We start from the raw sequence: 17,775 nt of genomic DNA, 5'->3' as shown, positions 1-17,775 counted from the left end.
GGGAATCGCAGCGGCGCGCCCACCGCTCCGCTCGGCCGCTCGGCTCCTGGGCTCCGCCGTGGAGGTTGGGAGTCGTTTGAGGCGCGAGCTTCCTGCGCGTAGTTAACAGGCGGGGGCCGCGGGGGGCCGCGGGGCCGCGTGCTGTGGCTTGCGTGGCCCCGGGCGTCCCTTCGCGCCCTCCTGGCCACGCTGAGCCGGGGTGTCCCTGGTGAGCCAGAAGCGCCATCGAGGGAACCCAAACCTATGGCTGCAGCCTAACTACACAAGGGCAAGGTGCATTCTTCAGGTTTGGCATCTCAAAAGTCAACTTCAGGGTTATTTTAAACACTCTTGGGGACTTAAAAAACAACAACAAAACAACCCTAGAAAACAAACACAAAAACTATCTGTTTAAAGCTTGAACTACTTTCTGGGAAAAAAAAAAAAAAAAAAGAACACTTCCTACACTTCCTACTCAGCCTCATCCATCCATCCCCATCCCTCCCTGCGTCTCACCGAAGACAGCCAGGATTAGTTTGGGTTTACTTGCTTGATACTTATTAACAACACTTCTTAGTAATCTAGAGAGCTGGTTAAAAAAAAAAAAAAAAAAAAAAAAGGTTTGTGGATGAGACAGATCTTCCTCTTTCATCTTTCTGCCCAGACCAAGCCTGCTTTGTATTCTTTCCCTTAAATTGCACCACTGTTTACCCATTTGCCAAACCTAGAAACCAGTCATTCTGGACTGATTCCTTCCAGCATCCTTCCACTTCCGAACTATCATCAGACTCGGGTAATTTTAAACACCCCCCCCCCCCACTGACACAGCCTCGGGGAGGGACTTGCATTTTGCCTACGATTTTACGACTCTGCCAAACTGCAGAGTGGTTTAAGACGATGGGTTTTTGAGTCAGACTTCTGTCGCTTATTACCCTGAATGACTGTGGACAAGTTACTTGACCTCTAATGAGACTCGATTTCCTTCTTTATTTATCTCTTCATTTATTCAAAGAATATTGAGCGTCTACCCATATGCTAGGCATTGGGGATACTGAACTGAACAAAAATGTCAAATTAGCCTGTTCTTAGGAGCTTTCATTCTAGAGAAGGGAGAGGATCTTTAAACAGGGTTTAAAAAGTGAAACATGTTGGGCAGCCCGGGTGGCTCCGCGGCTTAGCGCCGCCTTCAGCCAGGGGCGTGATCCTAGAGACCTGGGATCGAGTCCCACGTCGGGCTCCCTGCACGGAGCCTGCTTCTCCCTCTGCTGTGCCTCTGCCTCTCTCTCTCTCTCTCTCTCTCTCTCTCTCATGAATAATAGTTAAAAAAAAAACCAAAAAAGTGAAACTTTAAATTGAGATGAGGGTCCTGGAGAAAAATAAAGCAAAGGGAATAGGGAAAACATGGAGAAGTTACATTTACCCGAAGACCTGAAGGAGGCAGGGGACCAAGCCACGCAGCTGTCATCTATAAAGAGGAGACGATTGTAATTAAGTGCGATGCAAATTACATGAGATGATTCCAGGAAAGTGCTTAGTAGAGAGTTAGGGCTTTCTACATATTCGCTCTTACTCTTCTCCTTTCCGGTCAAATGATTACTAGTTTCACTTACGTCCAAATCACCTTTCAGTTTTTACATCAGAATGATGCATCTAACAGGTTCAAAATTTTTTGTGGCTTTCCTTCTCCTTCGTGGAAGGCTAACAGGACTAAATAGCCCTTCATGATTTGGCCCCTGCCTACCCAGACAGGCTCAAACCCAATCTCTTAGTGCAACATTTCCAACTCCACATACTATATATTGTAGATCACGCTCTCTTCCCATGCTCCCGACAGCTTTATGCCTGCTGCTGCTTCTGTCTGGAAGGTTTTCTCCTGTCCTCTGCATACACCCAGCGCACTCCCACTGTTCCTTCAAGTCTCATTCATGCGTGATTTTCTTGAAACCTTCACTGACTTCTATGACTGATCTAGGCATTCTGTCTCTTAGGATTCAACCGTATTTTTTTTTTCAAGCAAATTTTAAAATTGGAAGTTAAAATTTTAAATTTTTTATAATTAATATCACAGAGTTCACCCATTTCAAGTGTACAGTTTGGTTGTTTTTAGTACATTAACAAAGTTGCACAGCCATCCCCATATTCTAACTTTAGAGCATTTTTATCATCCTCCAAAAAATCCTGTGCGCATTACCACTCACTCTCCATTTTCCCTCGCAGGCTTGGCAGCCCTTGGCAACCACTGATCTTTCTGTCTCTCTAGATTTGCCTGTTCTGGCATTTCATATATATAGAATTGTGGACTTTTGTGACTGGTTTCTTTCACTTGAGATAAGTGAGGGTTTTGATGTTCATCCATATTATAGCATGAATCAGTATTTCGTTCCTTTTTATGTGCAAAAATAATGTCCATCATATGGATATATCACACCTTATTTATCCATTTATCAGTTGATAGGCATTCGGTTTATTTCCACCTTTTGATGATCGTGAGCAATGCTGCTGTGAGCCTTAGTGTGTAAGTTTTATATGGACTCTTGCTTTCAATTCTTTTGGGTATATATCTAGAATTGCTGGTCATATGGCAACTTTATGTTTTACTTTTTGAGGAATTGTCAGACTGATTTTCAAAGGGGCTGCACCATTTTACAATCCCACTAGCAATGTCCGAGGATTCCAGTTTCTACTCACCCTTGCCAGCATTCGTTATTTTCTGTTTGTTTACTTTTCTCCATCCCAATGAGTTATGTGTCTTATTGTGTCTTAGACTTGCATTTCCCTACTAATGCTGTTGATTAGTAGTCTTTTCATGTGATCACTAGCCATTTGTTTATTTTTGGAGAAATGTCTCTTCAAATCCTTTGCTTATATATGTTGGGTTATTTTTCTAAAAAATTTATTGAGTTAGGAGTTTTTAAAATATATTCCAGATACATGTCCCTTATCAGATACATGATTGGAAAATATTTTCTGTCAGTCTGTCTTTCTGTTTTCTTGATGGTGTCCTGTGAAGCACAAAAATTTTTAATTTTGATGAAGCTCAATTTATCTGTTCTCTTTTATCACTTTTTCTTTATGTCCTAAGAAATCATTGCTTAATGCAAGAAGACAGTGATTTACTCCTGCATTTTTTTCTAAGAACTTAATAGTTTTAGCTTTTACATTTAAGTCTATGATAATTCAGTTGTATTTTGTACATCTTCTGATTGCATCTGTTTTCTCAGTAAAATATGAACTGAAATCATCAGGAGTGGGTATAGTACAATGGAGTTTGAAGAGAGGATGGTGTAAAACTGTGGGAGAGTGAATAGATTGGGGGAACATAATCAAACAGCAGAGCCTCCTTGAGACTTGGGTCATAAATTCTAATTGAGACTTGTCTCCAGTCACACCCCCTGCTTGGATCTAGGGGAAGAGGAGGCAGAGAGCTGGGTTTTGCCAAGCCAGTATGACAGAGGGGCAAGGATGTTGAGGATATATGCAGATGAGGGCAGGGCTAATGGAGTGAATGCTGTGAGGGGTGGTTGTGCTCTAATCCTCTATTACCCTGCAGCCTACAATCCACCCTTTTCTGCTGTAAAAGGCAAACCTCTGCAGACTGCACCCCTGAGGCTCCCTTGCCCTCTGACTTCTCATTGAGTTTGGCCAAAGGAAGGAACTAGCCAAAAGTCAGAGGAGAGTTTTGGGGATTTATTGTTCCTTGATTCCTCCTTGCCTTACTTCTTCTGGAAGTGGCTGTGTTTTCCTGTGGTCATAGCCCCTTTCGGATAGCCTTTTTCTCACTGTTCCAGCTCTTCCTGGGCTCTTCAGGCTGTTGGTGGTCATGGCTTCCCACATTCCTAATCATTGGGAGCTTTGTTCCCCCCACCTGCCCACTTCTCTGTGAACAGGCCCTTCATTAAACACTCTCCAGCTAAATGCTTCTGAACATGCCATCTATTTCTTGCCAGTTCTCTGACAGATGCAGAGGACAGAGAAACAGTACTAGGGCCTCTGAATGGGGGGGGGTGCCCATGGGGTTGAGGATAGTTAGAGTGAGACTCATTTGTTGAGAAGGAAGGGGTAGGGGAGTGAGATGCTGGGAGTGAGTTGTGCAGTCATTGGCCCTGAAATGGTAAGGGCACGATGAAGGGAGGGTGTGCTGTGGTGGATGGTGGAGGAATGCAGCAGAAGTGAGGAGTTAAGCTTAATAGTTTAAGGCTAGGGTGCCACACTTTACATGGAAGTTCAGTCACCAAGAATGACTGAAGGGATAGGATGGGAAGGGAGCCAGGGAATGAGCCAGGTGCTAACGTCTGACACAAATGAAAAGGAGTCAGAGTTTAGTAGCTGATTGCCACAGGGGGATAGTGGGTGGTATATTTGGAGGGCATGGGCTTCCAAAAGAGCTGGCGTTTTTCAGCAAGGGAGGAAAACTGTCATCAACCATAAGGCTCATGAAAAACACCCACTCCACCCCTGGGCTCTGTGGTATGTAAGGAGTGGGAGGGAAGAAACAGCCACCTCTTGACAAGACATGAAGGAAAGCAGGTTTCAGTTTTCAGTTAGAGCTGTAGCCAGGTTTCTTAGTATGAAGGTGAAGAAGATATTCAGTAAGTGGTAAAAGGTGTGGAGGATTTGGCAGATGACACAGCTGGGGCCCTAGGGGGGTAAAGTAGAAGGGTTGAGAGGCCAGGAGGGTGGCTTTTAGTTGAAGTCATTAAAGGGATGAATAGAGTCATTTGGGGAAGAGAAGTTGGAGACAGTGGATGACACTGGAGGTTTGCTTCTAGAGGGTACCAAGGTAGAAAATGTTCTAATTCATAGTGGAATTATCCTGATGGTCTTTTAAGGGGAAGCAGGGACTCTCTTCTAATTTTAACTTCCTTTTTAGGATTGACCTCTTAAGGAGTTTATAAGAAGGGGTGACTGCCATTGAATCCTCTCAGGGTGAGTCATGGTAGTGGGGAAAGTGGTCTTACCAAGGTCCTCGGGGCTCTGGAGGCTTCTTTTAAATACACTGGGTGCTCAGGTATGTCCCACCCTGGAGGCCATCGTGTGTTCAGCACAGTGCTGACTGCAGTACTGCGTGGTGTACAGTAACCACATTCTGGATAAGTGACTTTTGGCAAATGTAGCTTTGGCCCTCAAATGTTGGGATACTCAGGATATGTTCAATGATTTAGAAAAGGACAAAAGGCAGATTGTAAAATCTTTGGCGCAGGGTTGCTCTAGTTAGAAATATGAAAGAAACAGAAAGAGTATCTTTGCCCTAGAAGGGGTTATCTCTAGTTGGCCATCTAAGACCTATATGAGGATGAAAAACTTGTGAGATGATGTGAGAGTAAAATGCAAGAAGGTGCCTGATAAAAGTGAGAACGAAAATGGGACTGTAATATTTCAACCTCTCCTAGAAGCCAAAAGGATGAAGAGTGAGGAGCTATTTGTTGCATGCGCACCGCATGCCTACCACATCCTACCAGTATTTTGCTTTCACACAGGTTGTAGCATTTAGTCTTCACAAAAACCTTATGAAATAGGTGTTACAATTATAATTTAAAAAGGGGAAACTGAGGCTCAGAGAGGTTAAGTAATTTGCCCCAAATCACAAGGCTAGTAATTTGTTTGCTAAACTCATTTTTTTTGAGATTTGTTTGTGTGTGTGTGTGTGTGTGTGTGTGTGTGTGTGAGAGAGAGAGAGAGAGAGAGAGAGAGAGCCTGTGCACCAGCAGCGTGGAGGGGCAGAGGGACCAGGAGATGCAGACTTCCTGCTGAGCTGGGAGCCCGATGCAAGACTCAGTCCCAGAACTCTGGGATCATGATCTGATCTGAAGGCAGATGCTTAACCGACTGAGCCACCCAGGTGCTCTGCTAAACTCATTCTTATTTCATGTAAGTACTCCTCCAGGAGCTTCACTTCCCAGGAAGATGCTCAACTTCTAGAGAGCAATGAGTGTCAACCTAATCCATTCCAGGGGATAATTCTGTCCTGATAGAAACACAGCACATTTCTTTTTTTGAAAGCAGGTCATTGATCTGTTTACATGCCAGTGTTTCATCATTTACAGTAAGTTTTTAAAATATAAAATTCAATTCATATTGTACGGAAGAAATTATTTATATATTTTTAAAGATTTTATTTATTCATGAGAGACAGAGAGAGAGAGAGAGAGGCAGAGACAAGGCACAGGCTCCATGCAGGGAGCCCAACATGGGACTCGATCCCCAGTCTCCAGGATCACGCCCTGGGCCGAAGGTGGTGCTAAACCGCTGAGCCACCCAGGCTGCCTTATTTTTTTTTTCTTAAAAGATTTTATTTATTTATTCATGAGAGACACACAGAGAGAGGCAGAAACATAGGCAAAGGAGAAAGCAGGCTCCATGTAGCAAGCCCGATGTGGGACTAGATCCCAGGACTCCGGGATCATGCCCTGAATCAAAGGCAGACTCTCAACCGCTGAGCCACCGAGGCATCCCAAGAAATTATATTTCTATGAGGAAGCAAATTCACTCCATTAATAGTTGGAGATTATGTAATTTCCTTGAGGATAAATTTTACTGCTCTGGAAACTGTAAGCCAAATTTATAATGCAGTGTTGTTGCTAGTAGGAAAGCCTGGCAAGAGACGACACATCCACCTGGAGGATATGGCCATTGAGGGAGAGCTGGCTGGTAATGGTTATGAAAGTCTGTGACCCACCTAGACCATTTCTGTGTGCCACCAGGGCTAGAACTGTGATCTTCTGACTCTAGAAGCTTGAGGGACTCAGCGTAGACTTTCTCTCTTTTGTTATTTTTTAAATTTAAATTCAATTAACCAACATATAATACATCGTTAGTTTCAGATGACTTTCTCTCCTTTAGCCTATAGCTTATTTCACTTTATTTAATCTTGCTTTATTTAACACATCAAGGGCCTGAATCAAAGCTTCTCTGGTAGAAGAGAGATCAGTTTCAGAGAGGGGTGCAAAGTGAAGATATGGAAATGAGAATGTAAATGCTTCCAATAAGTTTAACTTTGAAGACGAAGAGAGAGCAGAATATGTAACTAAAGAGGAAAAAATGAGTCGATTAGATTTTGTGTTTGCTTTTTCTTTAAAGATTTTATTTATTTGAGAGAGAGAGAGAACACACGCACAAGCCCACAAGCCCAGGGAGGAGCAGAGGGACAGGGAGAAGCAGACTTCCCATTGAGCAGGGAGCCCAATGCTGGGCTCCATTCTAAGACCCTGAGATCATGACCTGAGCCAAAGGCAGACACATAACTGTCTGAGCCACCCAGGTGCCCCTTGCATTTGCTTTTGAATGATGTGACAACAGCGCATGTTTAGATGACGAGGGAAGGATGAGAGGGAGAGGCTGAAGACACTGGAGAGATGGGAAAAGGTGGGAATGATGGACTGAGGTCTCTGGGGTTTGGGATCTACCAGAACATAAGTAGAGGATTACATTTACATAGAAGGGGACACCAGTTTTCACACTGAAAGGAAGGAGAAGAGGTCACTAGAGACAAGGCAGTCATGGCCATGAATGGAGGTTCTCCCACATGGGTGATGAGATCAGGAGAGGAGCAAGGAAGACTGGGAGCCAGAATCCTTTTCTGGATGAATGAATGAATGAATGAATGAGGAGACTAATGGCAGTAAGGGTGGAGGGAAAGATGGCTGAAGGAGCAGGGGTTTCTCAGGAGTAGGGTGGCACTGTAATGGTTTGGAAAGGGAAGGGATTGTCAGCTGCACCTAAGAGAGCTGAAGGAAATTGGTAGTTTGAAGGGAGGGCTATGATAGAGTCATAGCAATTGGTGAAGGGGATGTTTGGTGTAACAGTTGAGGATGTAGGGGAGTTTGTTTGTAATGGAATGGATTATGTTAGTCATGATTCTCTCAGTTGCAAGTGACTGAAAAGAAGATATATTGGGCTAAAAGTTACAAGAGTAAAAAAAAAAAACTTCGGGAACTGGAGTGCATTGTGGATCTTAGAAACTAGAACCAGGGGCACCTGGGTGACTCAGTAGTTGAGCATCTGCCTTTGGCTTAGGTCGTGATTCCAAGGTCCTGGGAGCGAATCCCACATCAGGCTCCATGCCGGAAGCCCTCTTCTCTTTCTGCCCGTGTCTCTGCCTCTCTCTGTGTGTCTTTCAGGAATAAATAAATAAAAATCTTAAAAAAAAGAAAGATACTAGAACCAGGCATTTGACATCATAGGGACGCTCAGCATATCTCCTTTTTTTCCTGTCTCTTGTTTCAGCTTGCTTCATTCTTCCCTTACAAGGTAAATGGACTGTATTTACATGGCAGAGAACATGGCCACTTGGAAGTTCTGTCAGAATAATCCCAAAGAGATACCTAGACTCATCTGGCTTGGGAGCATGATCACTTCTGGGTCAATTTTTGGTCGCTCATTTTGGTCACGTGCTTTTCCCTGTGGCTAGGGTGAGTTTATTACTAGGTGTGGAAGAAGGGGTGTTGGACAAATAAGAATGAACCACCAGAGGAACTCCAGGGAACATGGTGTAAAAGTTCTGGGGGTAGAGGAACAGCAGGAAGTGGTTAGATCAGGGGAGAAAAATCCAGCAGCAGCATGAACATGAGTGAATGAGAGTAAGAGAGGATGGAGTGACTTGTGTTTGAGGCAATGGGTGAGGATTCTGGGGGTGTCTTTGGCAGACACAGAAGAGAGGGTCTTAGTTTGGAATTTGTTATGCTTTTAGGAGGGTCCTAGTTCTCAGGAACAGACAGGAAGATGGTAGTAGGTAAGCGGTTCCTGGGGAGAGTGTCACATGCAAATCATAGCAGCAGACTTGGGGGATTCTTCGTAAAATAACTGAGCAATTTTATCTGCCAGGGAGGCCACCTAGTAGGTCACTCTCACTTGAGAATGAACTAATGAAAGCATCTTTCTGTGCAAAATGCTTTCCTAAGGGGTCTCTAACATTAGAAGGCCTTCTGCCTCAGGGAATTTGTGACTAGTTGAACTGAGTTGATATCTTGTAGCCATCAAAAATGGTAGATGGCTTGGTGCCTAGTAGAATCAAGGTCCTGGGGTGGTAGCCAAGGATTCTTTGGACCTGTTTCCTTATTTTAATCAGCCTGTGTGCTCTAAGACAAAACTTACAGCACAGATGAGAACAACCAAAAAGTATGTAATTTGTTGCAGCTTCCCAGGTGCTGTTGATATACATTAATTCTAACTTCATTTCAACCTAGAACCTACTGTTCTTCCTATTTAAAATAAGGAAACAGAGGTTCAGCAAAATAGTTTAAGATTTTACAACCATTAGATTTTAATTCCCAAGATGAAGAATGTGTATTTTACTTTATAAAATATCATAATCTTATGCAAGATTTTACTAGAGAATAAATTAGGTGTTTTGTGGAGCTTAATTGGTATAAATCAAAGTGAAATAATAATAAGTGAATATATTCTGTTAACAGTAACAACAAAATAATAGAAACTAATTTTTATTGGGTATCAACCACTGTGCTAAACACTATGGATAATTAATACTCATAACAACTAATTGAGTTAGGTACTGTTATCATTTGTTTTCTATAGATGAAGAATTGATTGTACAAATACTATTTTTTTAAGATTTTATTTATTCATGAGAGACACACACACACACACACACACACAGAGAGAGAGAGAGAGAGAGAGAGAGAGAGAGAGAGAGGCAGAGACACAGGCAGAGGGAGAAGCAGGTTCCATGCAGGGAGCCCGATGTGGGACTCTCTCCCAGGACTCCAGGATCACGCCCTGGGCCGAAGGCAGGCGCTAAACTGCTGAGCCACTCAGGGATCCCTGGACAAATACTACTTCTAAACCATTACCACGATGAATAGAAACAAGAATAGGTTATATAGGGGGAAATCAGTTAGTAGTTTATTTTGGTTTGGGGCATAAGCACTGAGCATGGGGAAAGAGAAAGGGCTCTGTCCCTGAGACTGTGGCAAATGTTTAGTTTTGTCCCTGTGAAACAAGTCACTTTTATTCCCTAGGCAATTTATCGCTCCTTCTGAGTATCACTCATAACCACTGGCATTTTCTTTGGTTTTCAGATTGCATCTACATCTTCAAATTACAGCACAAATACTGCTCTGCTAAGTGGAGTGAGAATTAATAGACCTGAGTGACCAAGGACTAATTCAGCTTGAGGTGTGGAAGAATGGTGATGCTATTTACCCAAAGGGTAAGTTGGGAGAGGATAGTAATCAGGAATGTGAAACTGTGGATTGCATTGAGTTTCTACACATTGATGTGTGGTCTTTGGGAGACAGCCAAATGAAGAGTTTCTGCAGTTAGCAAAGGATTTAGGCCTGGGGCTTTGGTGAATGATTCAAGCTCAAGCATACATCTGGAAATTGTTCAGCATGATAATCCACTAAAATGGATTCAATCTTTGAGGTGGTAAATAAAAGAAGAACAATGTTATTTAGTCTTGGGAGTACCCACAGCAATAGGCTGAAAGGGGATTGGGAGCTTAATTATGTATATGGCATTTAATAACAATGATTTTCAGAGTGTTTTTCAAACAGTAATTTCCTGTGAAGCCTCCATACAACCTGGACTGAATGATGAAATTTTTAAATTCTATAATCCTAATAACTGATTTATTTTAGGCTTAAATGCTCTTGCAAGGAATGTGCTGGTCCAAAGGACAATGTTATTATAAACTATTTCCTCTGAAGTTGAAATTCATTAAAAAAATACTGAGACAAGTAATAAAATGGGGGAAAGAAAAGGAGAATAATTATATTAATGAACTGAATTCTGGGGTGCGTGGTGGCTCAGTTGGTTAAGCCTCTGACTCCTGATTTCAGCTCAGGTCATGATCTCAGAGTTGTGAGACAGAGCAAGTTGGGCTCTCACCAGGAGTCTTTTGGGATCCTCTCTCTCCCTCTGCCTCTTCTCCCTTCTTAAATAAATAAATAAGTCTTTAAAAAAAAGGAACTGTGGGCAGCCCGGGTGGCTCAGCGGTTTAGCACTGCCTTCAGCCTAGGGTATGATCCTGGAGACCCGGGATCGAGTCCCACATCGGGCTCCCTGCATGGAGCCTGCTTCTCTCTCTGCCTGGGTCTCTGCCTCTCTCTCTCTCTCTCTCTCAAATAAATAAATAAATAAATAAATAAATAAATAAATAAATAAATAAAAATTAAAAAAAAAAAGGAACTGTATTCCAAGAAAAATGGATTCAAGACTAGGTTCCAGGAAGTCAAGGCAAAAAGTGATCATGGTGAATTATCTATAGACATCATCCCATGCACAGTTTTTGAACATGGTCAATTATTAGTATCCCATGGATCCTCTCTCTCCTGGAGATTCTCATGAATGGGTCTTACATGGAATCTGGGAAGCTGTGTATATTTAAAAATTTCCCCAGGTGATTTAGATGGTCAGCCAAATTGGACAAAAACTAGTCTAATAAAGGAAACGTACCAGTTCACAGGAGAGAAAACCTTTTATCTAGTTCTGAAATCTGAAAGGGGTTTTGTTCCATGGATACCAAAGAACATTGACTAATAAAATAGACAATGTTCTCAATAGCATTAAAAAGACACCTGAGATTTTGTGTATATCTCATGCTAACCTTTGACAAATAAACACAAACAACACAATACTAAATTAGAATTCTGTTGATGTAGGAAAAGAATAATCTGAGTTGAGAGAAAAAATTGTATTCCTTGGTCCTCTTTAGAAATTCTGATTCAGTAAATCTGAGTAGGGCCCAGAAATGTGCATTTGAAATATTCAAGTGTCCCAGTTGATAGGAACACAAGTTGTCCAAGAGTACATTATGTGTTGAGAGGATGGATGGCTAATGGTGCTCCTGGGAGTTTCAGGTTTAGATATAAAATCTTGAGATGTACCATTTGTGACAGACATTTTTACATTTTTCTGAAAACTGATTTAGAGGAAGGAGGCTGGATTATTTTTTTCCACAAAGTCTGCTGGGAAGACTTCTGTGGTACAAAACCAGAGAGCTTCTGTTAGTGAAAATTCTTCAGCCCTTGGGAAAATGTGAAAAGCATAGGTTGCCTCATTATGACTCAAGATTAGCTGTCAATCTCACTCTTAAAGGAGGAAATGGATACAGAATGGATTAAAATCTCATGGAATCAGAGCAACAAACATGGGAACACTAATTGGTCTTTTGGTAGAGATGCACCTTCTTCCAACATAAGTACCAAAGATATCATGGTATTAGTATATTCACGCACAAAATAAGGTCATATACATGTTGTAGCCTGCTTGTTGCAGCCTAATTTAGATTTGGAAGCCTCCGATTTGGAAAAATATTTTCTTCAGGAGAGTGCTTCTTTGGGGTCATGAGCCACCCCACAGCTCTTAAAAACACTAAACATAAGTGAGAGGCTCTGTCATATGTTAGCTTTCCTGCAGATTTTGTCATGGGTTAACTAAACTGACCATAGAGAAAGGGTTAGCTGAGGTCTCTGAGAGAGGCAGAGTCTTTTCCTTTTTACATTGGCTAGTTACTGAATCCAAAATTCAGTTTAGATCTCAATAGGAGAAACTCGAACTATGCTAGATCTTTAATTCTGTACTATATTATGACTGGAATACAAAGTTGGGATCTACCATACAGCTATAAATAGCACTCTGCTGGATTCGGGTGACCTCGGGTCTAGTTATCTTTAGATGGTTTTCATACTGCCGTGAGACTTTAAAGGCCACAGACAACCTCCTTTGACTCCAGTTCATCTTAATTCTTCAGGTTCTCCAGGATACTCAGTGCAGGATTTCCTCTTAGGGAAAACTTTATGTTTGAGATTTGTATCGACTAAGGAACATGAACTTGAAGATTCTTATTCTTCGGGCTAAGAGAACTGTAAATAAGCACGTATCTCTCATTGCTTCCAATGCCTGATCATTTTTGCAGGAGAAAATTCTGTGACAAAAAAGTGTTTGCTCCATTGGACCAAAAGAGTTGGAACTCACCCATTGCATAGTATCAGTATTTTGACATTAGTTTAAAAAAACGTTTAGTTTATATCAAAATATTTACTTAAATATTAAATAGTACTAACAGGAAAACCATCTCCCAATTTCTTTTTGTTTCTGAGATGCTTTTTCTGGCATTAGTAAAATGCTTATTTTTCTATTTTCTGATGAGTCAATTTTAGACTTTATGGACTTTTTGTTATCTGAGGTGACGATTTAGCATTCTCAATCCCGTTTCTTTTCCTCTTATTATTCTAGAACATAATTCCTAGTGTTTACATTATTGCCTATGAAAAATTGCAGTGACAGATACTATTCTCTAATCATTGCTTCCTAGTGTAGCTGTTTTTTTGGAATCCAATGATTGCCTCCTTTTCCCTCCACAGTATAGTTTTCTTCTAACTGATCATTATTTCAGTTGTTCACCTAGAGCTGTTGTATCACTACCAGTTTTTTCCTCCCAAAGGCTCAAACATCACAGATAACCAGTCAGTTCCCTTTTCCCCTCTGGAGAGCTCACTCTGAGCCCCCACTTCCTCTTACTCCAATTGAGAGCAGGTTTTGGGCACACCTCTTAGAACTCACTTTTGACATTTTTCTATGTTGGATTAACTGTTTTAATTGTGTGTCTTTCTTTTTCTTGTTCTTCTGGAGTACCTTATCCAGCAGTTCCTTAGAAGTGCATGGCAGATATACTTTTTGAGACCTTGCGTTCACATGATTGGTTGGTTGGTTATAAACTTCTAGGACAAATAATTTACTCTCTCAGATTTTTATTTTATTTTTTATTTTTTTTTAAAGATTTTTAATTTTATTTATTCATAGAGACACAGAAAGAGAGAGGCAGAGACACAGGCAGAGGGAGAAGCAGGCTTCATGCAGGGAGCCTGACGTGGTTCTTGATCCCAGGTCTCCAGGATCACGCCCCGGGCTGCAGGCGGCACTAAACCCCTGCGCCACCAGGGCTGCCCTCTCTAAAATTTTAAAAAAAGATTTTATTTATTTATTCATGAGAGACGCGCAGAGAGAGAGAGGCAGAGATATATAGGCAAGGGAGAAGCAGGCTCCCTCTGGGGAACCTAAGGCGAGACTCAATCTCAGGACTCCGGGATCATGTCTTAAGCAGAAGGTAGACACTCAAACACTGAGCCACCCAGGTTTGCTGCTATTTTCAGTTTTTTTTTTCTGGAACCCCTATTACCTTCTGGTTTCCTCCCAAAGTCTTCTATGTTTTCCCTTCTGTTTTCTATCTTTGTTTTGTTTTGTTTTCCAAAGACTTTCTCAACTTTGTTTCCCAAAATTTATCTTTATTTTGGTTATAATTTTCACTTCCTAAGGCTTTAGAGCTGTTTTTCATAGTATCCTATTCTGGTTTTATAAATTATAATACCTTATCTCTCCTAAGAATCCTAGTAATTAAAATATTTTTTCTTACACTGACTTTTCTCCCTATTATTTTTTTTTTCATTTTGATGAACTTTGGATTCGTTTATATTAAGAGATATTGATTGGAAACTGTATATATGTGTGGGTAGGTGTATGGGAGGGTTTGTCAAATAGTAGGCTTCACATAGGGAGATGCGGACGTTGTTGTAGAACTGACATAATATAAATGTATGTAAAGGTTTTTTTTTTGTTGTTGTTGTCTGTATCATTCACTTTCTCTGGGGATGAAATTGCCAATCTCCTACCTAGCATTCATCTACTTGGAAGCCACTGTTCTGGGAACAGGTAAGGAAGGAAAGGAGACTGGAAGTTTACTGTCCTTTCACTTAATTTTTTTCCTGCCTTTCACTTCCAAGAATAAACTTTAGTTTCTTTTTTGGGGTAGCAGTTGCCTGGCTGTGTAGCACTCGGGTATGTTGCACATATAAGCTTTCAACAATCCCACTTTTAGAACAGAGCACTGCCCCCACCTTCTGCAGCACCTGGTGCCTCTAAGTCCTAACTTTTCAAGGGGTTGTTAGGGTGAATTGGCTTTCATCCCTCCTACAGCAATTTTAGGCTATAGTTTATCACTACCCTGGCTCTATCTGCAGTCTTCCAAAATTTGGTTATAATCTGTGCAATCCCCTATTGTACGGTCTTCTCTATTTTTTTTGTATCTATAACTCTGTATACTTAGAATGTATTTTTTTATTGGGTCTTAGAAAGGAGTAGCAATAAACATGTGGTAAATCTGCCACAAACAGTACTAAATAGAATTACATTTTCAAAGAAAAATGCTTAATGTTTTTTGAAACTGCCTATAATGTTAATGGATTTTAATGTGGATTTGTTGAGGATTCAGGATTTTAGTATTTATGAGCAAGCTTTCAGGATAAAATGGTAATATGCAATAATAATATAATATTGTTGAGAATTTAGTGTTATATAATCCAATAATGGGTAAAATAAGCATAAACAGCACATAAAATAAGAGTCTTCATTTAATACGATTGACTCTTTTTTTTGTTGCTGCTGTAACACCTCTGTCCTAGTGATTATCCTATCCTTGATCAAGCTTTCTTATAGTTTTGGTATCTTTCCAGATATATTTTCTGCATACATAAATAAATATACATATCTATCTCACGTCTGTTCTCCATTTTAATTCCAAATGTTTCAGAAGCCCCAGCACCAAGGAGGCTGGAACTAAGACTTTCACAATCAATATTTTAAATACTGAAATATTTTTCTATCAGAGCAAAGTATCCTTTCAAGTCCCCCCCCCCCCCCCCGCCGTGATTTTGGGAAAAGGACTGATTATGGTGCATTTTCCTGCTCCAACAATTCCTGGAAGTTGGTAGCAAGTTTCATGCTGACCCACTCTCTGGTCAGCACAGAGGGACCTGCAAGGGAAGGGACACTAATGTATAGTTACTGGCAGGATTAAGAAATACCTGCACTTGAGTCTTTTCTCATTTTCTTCAGGATTTTAGCTTCCCTGCTACTAGCCAACTTTACTGACTTTTTCTTGAAGTAACAATCTGCAAGTATGAAAACACTCCCAAATAACTTAAAAACACTCAAAAATATCTCACAGAAAAATACAGAAAAGATTCAGTTTGCATAGAGTTGGTCCAGTCATTCTGTGAGCTACTGTAATGAACTTTTATATACATTGGAAGGAAAGGAAAGCTATTCAGTAAGGAATCAATATTGCTCCAGAATATTCTTGTGACTCTTCTTTATCGCAGAACAGACCTCATTCACTCTGGCCACAGGGGTAGGCATGTGACTAAAGCTGGGCCAAATATAGTACATCATGTTCTGTAGATCACAGAGACTGGCCTAAGGACTGGGTAATGAGCCAGTGTAAAGTCATTGAGTCCTTCCCCTAGGATTTTTCAAACGGAAGCTGAAAGAACCAGTTTTGCCTGCTGGTTATGGAGTGGTTAGGATCATGAGCCCAGAGCTGCCTGTAGCTGTGTCCCTTGCCATGTAAAGAAGCCAGGGTCTCTGACCCACCAAAAAAGAGAAATAGAAATGAGGGGTTTGGGGTTGTATTGTGAACTCTTGAGTGAACAGAAAATGTGCAAGCAGAAGCTCTGAGTAATCCAAAACTACTGGGTATATTGAATGGAGGGTAAAGTAATTGGCTGATATGATAGAAACAAAGAATGAAATCACCCTAATAGTTGGGGACAAACTCTTGTTTTGAAAGAGGCAACAAAATACTACTAAAACTGCTCTGGACTGTGCTTACCTTTCTAATCCCTAAATTATGCATACTCCAGCCTGTGTGAAGCACGGCTGGATGACAGTCTATTGGTTCATGTGAAATTTCTCTGTTCCCTTCTTATTTCTATGACCTCAACCCAATTATATTGTCTAGCTATATAACTTATTCCCCAACCATGTGACACTCTACCATATCTCTTGTTTATGTGCATATACTGTTTTTTTTTTTTTTTCTAACTGGAACAATTCTTCTCATGTCCTAAGCATCCCTAACTTCTTTACCTGGATATCACTTACTCATCTTTGGAGACTGAGATCAGGCTCCTCTAAGCCTTCTATAACCCAGTCAAATTTAATGGTACTTCGTATTTTGACTGTGCATCTCCACAATTAGAATATAAGCTTCTTTTAGAGTAGAGATACTGTTTTGTTCCCTTTTGGGTCCCCAGTGCCTGATGCAGTACCCAGCACAAAGCAGATACTTAATGCATTGTTTTTTGTTAAAGGTCAGTTGCCTAGACTCGTTCAAAAACCAGAAAATCTAAGGACCTCCCATTATCATCCCTCCTCCAGTAGACCCACTTGCAGTTGTGCCATGGTACTTTAAAAAGACAACAATTACATGGCTTTGTACAGATTTCTTCAGTTCAGAGTGCCCTCCTCATCCCTGTCCCCTAACTCCTTCCAAGAACAGAAGTAGGGCGACCAGAATTACAGGCTATTGCAGTTGTCCATGCAAGAGAGGATAATGGCTTAAGGACTAAGAAGTATTGGTGGAATAAATGGTAGAGACAAATTCTAGAGTTGGAACAGTAAGTACTTGGTGAAGAACTGGATAGGAGATGAGGGATGGGGGCATATCAGGTTCTCTGGTTTAATCAACTGGTGTTTTATTCAGAGATAGGAAAGAATGGAGGAGATGCAAGTTGAGAGTAACTAAACACATACATAATCAGATTTCTTGTCTAAATTTTGCTGATAAATACTATATACTTAGGGAAATACTGATTTTTTTTGGTTTTTGGTGGCGGTGTTGGGGAAAATACTTATGGTTATTTTTAAATTTACAACTTTATTTTTAAGTATACTGTTCAGTGGCATTAAGTACATTCACATTGTTTTATGTGTAATCATGACCACTATCCATTTCCAGAACTTTTTTCATTTTCCCAAACTGAAATTCCTTGCCTGCTAAAC

The 17,775-nt window shown here is 40.9% G+C and overlaps 1 long non-coding RNA gene across 1 annotated transcript in view; it reads left to right on the top strand.

The window, feature by feature from the left end:
* Window positions 1–8,115: 8,115 nt before the first annotated feature.
* LOC129505349 (uncharacterized) overlaps window positions 8,116–17,775 on the top strand; it is a 32,195-nt gene continuing 22,535 nt past the window's right edge. The window contains exons 1-2 of the long non-coding RNA XR_008663510.1: window positions 8,116–8,387; window positions 10,014–10,144. This is a non-coding gene — a long non-coding RNA (uncharacterized LOC129505349). The remainder of the gene's footprint in view (window positions 8,388–10,013; window positions 10,145–17,775) is intronic.

The sequence above is a fragment of the Nyctereutes procyonoides genome, unplaced genomic scaffold (genome assembly GCF_905146905.1).
Source record: "Nyctereutes procyonoides isolate TBG_1078 unplaced genomic scaffold, NYPRO_anot_genome, whole genome shotgun sequence".
Taxonomy (NCBI): domain Eukaryota; kingdom Metazoa; phylum Chordata; class Mammalia; order Carnivora; family Canidae; genus Nyctereutes; species Nyctereutes procyonoides.
Note: the sequence above shows the minus strand (reverse complement) of the source record. Positions and strands in the feature narration are given on the sequence as shown.